Source organism: Galeopterus variegatus, unplaced genomic scaffold, assembly GCF_000696425.1.
Source record: "Galeopterus variegatus unplaced genomic scaffold, G_variegatus-3.0.2 Scaffold533, whole genome shotgun sequence".
In the NCBI taxonomy this organism is placed as follows: domain Eukaryota; kingdom Metazoa; phylum Chordata; class Mammalia; order Dermoptera; family Cynocephalidae; genus Galeopterus; species Galeopterus variegatus.
In genome coordinates this window covers 139,898-147,260 of record NW_007726644.1, presented here as the reverse complement: position 1 = coordinate 147,260, position 7,363 = coordinate 139,898, and positions in this window count along the sequence as shown.

Sequence of the window (7,363 nt, the reverse complement as noted above, 5' to 3'; positions counted from 1 at the left end):
GTTTCCTCATTTGTTCTGTCAAGATAATACTGACCTCTCCTTCCTGAGATTGACATGAGAATGGTAAATGATATTGTGGATGAAGTGAATAGCAGCGTCTGTCATGTACTAACTGCTCAATACAGACAAGCTGTTATTTTATTAGAAAGTGAGGGAGTATGTTTATAGCTTTATTGTGTTCTTGGGCTCTCATCCTAACTGTATTCTTTACCCCCAAAACATAAAGTTGCCAAATAAACTGTTTTACTTTATTATAATGCACCAATAAACCATGAATGCGGCTTATTTGCTTTCCATTTAAAATCAAGACCCACCACAGAGGGAATACCACTGTAGTATACATGTCGCCGTCCAAGAGGATTTAGATCAATTTGAAAACTCTGTTGGAAAGCTCAGTTGGAAAAGCACGATGTTTTGAGATTGTCTGTTAAACCCAAGCTTACAGAGAGAGTCAGTGTGAGGAGGGTTCCTTCCCTTCATTTTCAGCGGGTGGAATCATTACGTGAGCTGCATATTGACTGTTTTCACAACTCAAAATACCTCCATACTACCAGTGAGGAAGCAGAGGCTGAAGGAAGTAAAACAACTTGTTCAGGATCAAACGGCTCTATCACAAGGACAGGGCTGTGACCTGAGACCACTTCTAGCCGATGCTTAGACCCCAGTCTCCTCAAACCTCTCTGCTGAGTAAATGCTTGTTAGGTGATCAGGAGACTGAGGGATCAGTATGTATGTTAGATCTCTCTTTAGGTCACATTAACGATCCCAGGAATTTGCATTAATTTTTAGTAAGACTTTGTTAAGAAGATAGATTGCTTTGTTTATTTGACGGGTTTTAATTACCAAAAATAAACTACAAAAACACATTTTCAAGAATTTGAAGAAAGCATTTCCATCAATTTTCTAAATGATCGTCTTTGGAAAAGGACCAATTTGATGCTTAGCTTCAAATCTCAAGAAAAAATAATCAGATGCTTTGTGAGCTGTCAAAACCACTTGGATCAACCTGGGTTAGAGTGTGTGCCTATCTTCCAAGTAGTTTTGGTTAGTGCACAGATGTGTAAGCTCAGTCCCAACGATGTTGGTTGCCCTATCAGAATATTGTCATTTCCCTTGACCTCCGCACATTTGGTTTTATTTCCAACAAGAGAAAATCCTGGAAATCCCAGCATTGTTTGGGTTCCTTTCTCACCAACCTATCCAGGCTTTTCAGAAATCCCTCTGCCTCGTTCTAAACAGGAAGTTTCAGCAGGCAGTTGTACAAATGGCACTGTATTATGTGGGATGTCACCTATTGTTATTGGAACAAAGATATACTGAAATAAGGACAAAAGCTTCAAATCCACCAGGGTCCCAGACCCTTCAGTAGCCTCTCATTGTATCTGGGAAGTGATTGAGTGAATTGGGTCACTCCAAGAATCTACCTAAGCTTTGGAAACTCTGCTATTATTAGGCTGCCAGAGTGGAACTGCACACAGCATGTGCAGACAGTGTTTGCAGTAACCCTCCTCCTGTCTGCTCTGCATACATGCAAAACAGACACTTTCTAACTAGATGGGATCACCTACATCTGCATATATATAAATGGAAAAAATATCTGGAGAAGGATCTATTACTCAGTTCTACTATAAAAGTGTTAAGAAAAACCAAAATCTTTAGTAGTCAAAAGTGCTATTAGCATTTCTCTTTTAAAATGTTGCACCTAAATCATGTGATTCTCAAACCTTGAAGACCTAATCTGCAAGAGTATATACCGTATTTTATAATATGTTAAAAAGAAACACTGTGTTCTTTTTAAGAAGGTAGGAAGTTGTTGAGGGCTCTCATTCAGCTGCAAGAGAATTTCACTGATGGCTTCTCATCTCAAAGAATTTTCGAGCAGGGATACGATATAATAAACTGTGTTTATGAAGTGAAGCTTAGACACCCCCAAACAGGATTGCATATAGCAGTATTTTCCTTTATCTTAACAACAAAATTGTAAAAACATTTTCAAAAATGTTATTTGAAACTGTGAATACAACAAAATTAATGTGATTGCTGTAAGTGTTCTTTTTTCTCAGTGTTGCGTAATCTAGTGCACACATCAGCTATTTTACACATGACCATCCTTCTCCCTCAATCCCCTCCACATTTGGGTCATATCTATGCTGACATGTGTTGAATTATTTGTTGGGGTAATTGGATTGTGCCTTAATGGACAAAATGATTCAAATACGTTTAGAGACAGAAATTTAACTCTACTGCCTCTTTATTATTTTTTTTAACAAGCACTGCCAAATATTTCTTCCTTCTTTCTTTCCCCCTTATCAAGAGAAGATGTTCTTTTCCTCTACTAATCTACTAACAGGCACCCTGCTTTTGGGTCTGCACATTCCCATGCCACTGGCTGCCCATGGGGGGTCTTCTGTTTTTAGTCACAGCCCCCTTCCCACCAGAAGGACGTTCCCCAGCAGCCTCCACGTTGATGCTCTCTTCTGGTGGTGTCAGATCTCCCATCTCTGTGTGTGAATAAAGCACCACTTGAACCAGGCACCTGTTATTCTGGAAGTCATGAGGCCAAGTGGATTAATACCACTGGTGACTGATGTCAATATGGCAGTTTCATCCTGTAAAGGCTGGGATCTTACCTGGTATTGTTGCTTAAAAAAAAGAAAAGGAAAAAAAAAAAAAAAAAAAGCTACCTACAGTATCAGTCTGATTAAAACAATTATAAAACTGCATACTGACTTCTGGACAAATCAATGTGTTTCTGGTATTTCAATTAAATTATATAATAATTTAATTAGAATACCCCTACAAGAACTCAACATCATTCCAAAAATAGAGTATTAATTTTCTGTGTTATGAATTTAAGAAGTGATAAATGGACGAGGCAGTTTGCATAATTGAGATTGACTCTTTGTGAAAACAGCCTGCGGTTTTTGTTTTTGTGTGATTTCTACAGAATACTGTTTCAAAAGAAATCATGAGGCACTGGTCAGGCATCCCAGAGTCACAAGTGAGAGGAATGTGGGTCCCTCTAGATTAAACCCACAGGGAACCCATGGGCTCACATGCAGAGGAAGCTCCAGGAGTGAGCAGTCCTTAGGGACAGCCGGGTCCAGAACTCGGTACGTGATCGGAGCTCTGCATCTGTGTGCACCTTGTAACTCCGCTTCACATAGTGTTGGCTTCATTTTTAGACGTGTTTTCTCCATGTGGTGGAAAGGATGCCCCTTAGAGTCCTGCGATCTCAGGAAGAGATTGTCCAATGTTCTTACCAATCTTCACACATTTCAGGGCTTAAGCTGATCCGGGGTGGATCGCATGCTGACTTGTGGACATCAGGGTGTCTCTAGAGGGACGAGGTACATTTGCTTGGCCACTCTGGATCACAGGCTTATCTTATGGCTGAGGGAAGCTTTCCCCCTTGTACTGCATGACATGGAGAAGCCACACCACACCACTGACTGCTGTTGGTAAAGATCAGGGAACTTAGTGTTCATCTCAGTTCTGCAGTCTGTTTATGGGAGAGGCTCGGGATTGCTATTCTAAAACATTTCATAGCACGGACTTAGTTCAGACCCTGGCCCTGCCATAGCGGTATTCTACATGATTATTAAAGATTTTACAGTGAGTGCTGCCATGTTAGGATCTTTCTGTCTCATCTAAAGTAGAAAGAGGGATGCTGAGAGAACTGGCCAGGATCCAGAATACCCAACTTGATCATCTGCTGTAGGCTCTTGAAGGATTTATGGAATGAGGCTACTCCAGCAATGAGCTCTTTTTATTTCTGCTTGGAGCTTTCGACTCAAACCCAAATGTGCCCTCCTGATGAGCTGTGTTGGGATCTGTGTGAACGTTTAGAATCACTTTTTTTAACCCCTTGGCACCTTCTCCTAAACCCATATTCTATTCTGGGTCTTGCTGATATTAATGGCTTAATGTTGATAACAATTCTACAAGGAAGAGAAAGGAAGGGTATTTGCTCAATATGGGATTATTATTGTCATAAAATCATGTAATCTCTAATTCCATTCTTTTTCTTTCCTGTCCCATGCCTTTGTTCCTCCTGCTCATGAGGTGGAAAGTAGAGCAGAATGGCCAAATTCTGTCTTAAGCTTGGACTGAGCCACTAGCAGAACCCAGCTCAGGCATGGCGAAGGACCCAGTAATGGATGTGGGGAAAGGACTGTGGAAGCCCAGGGGTGTGCGGTCCGGAAAAGCTGCAGCTCAGCTGCCCTGGACCAGCCGGGATGGCCTATCTGGAGGCTTGCTTTTGGGAGATAACGATGTCCCTATGACTTGTCAGTCAGAGTAAAAAGAATCATGTAGAATCAGCTCCCAATGCACAAACTGATTGTACATTAAAGGTTGATTTGCAAACGAGTTTATGTTTCTATGGGAATATGTTTCCCAAGTTCCACAGTTAATGGTGTGTAGGTTCCTAGGCCACTGTTCATAATAGAATTTAATACTTTACATTCATAATGTAGAATATCAGACAACAATATTATAGTAAATATACAGTATTTCCTCTAAGGTATGATGTAAATACCAAATAAAGGCACTCTATGTGTTTCATTTAATGTCAAATTAGATGGAGCAAAATCTCTTCGCTACGGCCTCTTCCCTGTGTCGAATTATCCTCCATCCTATGTGTCCAAGCAATGGTTTCCACCAGTGTAATCACCATAAGAGTTTTCTATGCTGCATATGAAGGTGGCCTGCAGTTCCACAGTCTGGTAAAAAAGTCTATCCAGGCTCTTTGAGAGACCCAACATAAATAGGGTTGCAGAGAAGAGTGGAGGTAAATGAATTACAAGTGTCTGGGTGTGGACTGTGAGGAGCTCAGCCAGAGAAATAAGAAGAGCCCTGAGTTTCTAGAATGTGGCATTAGAGTACTCACATGCTGGAAGAGTCACAAAGAATGGGAGCCATGTGGGACCGAGACCAAAGGGGTTAGTTAGCTTTAGCAGGGTGACTAGATGCCCTGGTCGTCACCTTGCAGGAGCAAGGAACATAGGCACAGACAACTACACCACAATGGACATCAGGAGCAGATAGAGGAAAGGGCAAAAAATAATTCTGTATTTGTTTATACTGGTCCAGAGGTTTGTTTTAGTGTCAACAGTGGCAATAACCATAAAAGCAGAGTCCTAATTTGTATTGGTACTTACTTTATGGAACAGATGCCTTCAATATCCACAATTACTTATTTTATTTTTCATATATATACACACATATATATATATATATACATACACACATATTCTCCAGATGTGAGTTTTCCTCCTCACTTTGTAATTTCTATATATAAGGGGTACATTCTGGAGAGCTTCATGAATAGCAAAACCTGGAATACATTATGGAATAATTCTGAGAAAGGACACACAGAGAGGAGTGTGATAGCCCGAGACGCTGTGAATTGCTTGTAGTTCTCCCACAACCGTCTTTTAAGAGGCTGTTCTTATCATTGTCGTTGGCTGCAGCAATTGCCACTTATTGAGCACCTGCTGTTCTATGCACTTGGCATGTATTCTTTAGTTTCAGTGCCCTCATGTCACTGGGAGGTGGGTGTGATCCCTATTGTTGAGAAAAGATGGCATTCAGGCTATGTAACATCACTCCTTTTATTCCAAATCTCCAGACTTCTGACAATGAGACAGGGCCACTTACCTTCCTTTTAACAAAGAATGAGCTCACCAGATTTAAGACATCTGAAACTTAGGTAGAGGAAGATTAAAAGTATTAATACATTGCCATAATTGCTTTAAATATCATGTTATCTTTTTCGAAGAAATAATATATCACCAAAACAGCTAATGTCCAACCATCTCTTCCTTACTTCCATTGCATTGTCCTAGATTATTCCCACATGTGGGCCTTTGTTTTGAGAAAGGATGTGGCATGACATGCTACATTCTTGGTATTGAAACCAGAAGAGAATTCTCAGATTTTTCCGTGCTGGGAGAGTAGATAAGATGCCCAGTAGGCAGGTGTTTCTCCACGAGATTAATTCCTCATTAAAACTCTGAAAGCAGGTCAACAAGCTTTTTTCCTCCATTTCAGCATCTCCCTGTCTTTGTTCTTTAAAATTTTTGTGGGTGAGAAAAAAAACCCAACTGGAAAATCTGCAGTTGCTCAGTTGATGGTGGCCAGCGAGACGCTTCCCTGACCTGGGATGTGCTCCTGGTGACTTCCTTCATGCATTTGTGAACTTGTGGATGACTGTGAGAACAATTACAAAATGCAGTGCATTTAGCATTACACCACATAACAAACCATATCATTACTGGGTGATACAGGTGTCGGAGACTTACTGAAGAGGTTTTGGTCTCCCTGGGCTTCTGGCTCAGGTGCAGGAGAAGCTCAGAGCTGGTCATAGTCCCCTGGCATCATCATGGTGAAGAATCAAGGATCTACCACCAACACAGAACATCTAAAAATGAAGTCTCTTCCTCACACAACAGAGTGTTTTGCAAGTTAGTGGAAATAATAGCAATGCCAATCTAGAATGTATAGAAAATGTGTTAAAGTACCAATTTAAGCTTTCAGAAATATAAGAAAATGTGCAAGATCAAAGCAAATTCTCTGCATTTATATACTTATCTATTGACCAAAGTCCAAAATATGTCATAACTCAGTTATTTTAAAATAACTTAGTTTTAGTTTTTTTTAAATATAGACACATAAAGAAACAAGTGGTATTGACTGTACCAAGATAATTCTGCTGACTTTTTCATCAATTAAAAATAAGTCATCTTCACATAGAACATTTAAACACAATAGACATAAAATAACATAACATAACAGACATAGAATAAAATAACATAAATTCTCCTCTTTATTAATTTTTTCTCTCCCCCAAAAGTAACAACTATTTACTCTTTCTTGATTATCTTTCTAGAAAAATGAACACATTCATTAGTGTGTGTGTGCAACATTTGTACACATACACATGCACACTCAATACGGTATTTTGAGTCCAGCACCACCTCATTACAACTGCCCATTCTCACGGAGCTTGCATTACTGACCATGCGAATCATAGCGTAGAAGGTACATTTCAGTATTGAGTTCCTATTACCCATGTTTTTGTAGTTCTACAGAGAAAATTTTGTTTTACTTTTGCCCTGATTCCCTTGAGTTTAAATTTTAATGACTTTATAATGGAAAACAATAGAAACATAGATAAATACATGAAACTCATACTATGCTCAGTTATTATGTAAGAAAAGTCTAAGAGAAACTACCCAAGTATACAACAGCAAAAGAAAGGATTACTAAATACTTGTTTTTATCTTTCAATACTTAACTTATCCTCATGATGGACCGTAAACTTGACTATAACTAGATTCCATATGTATCTTATACCCGT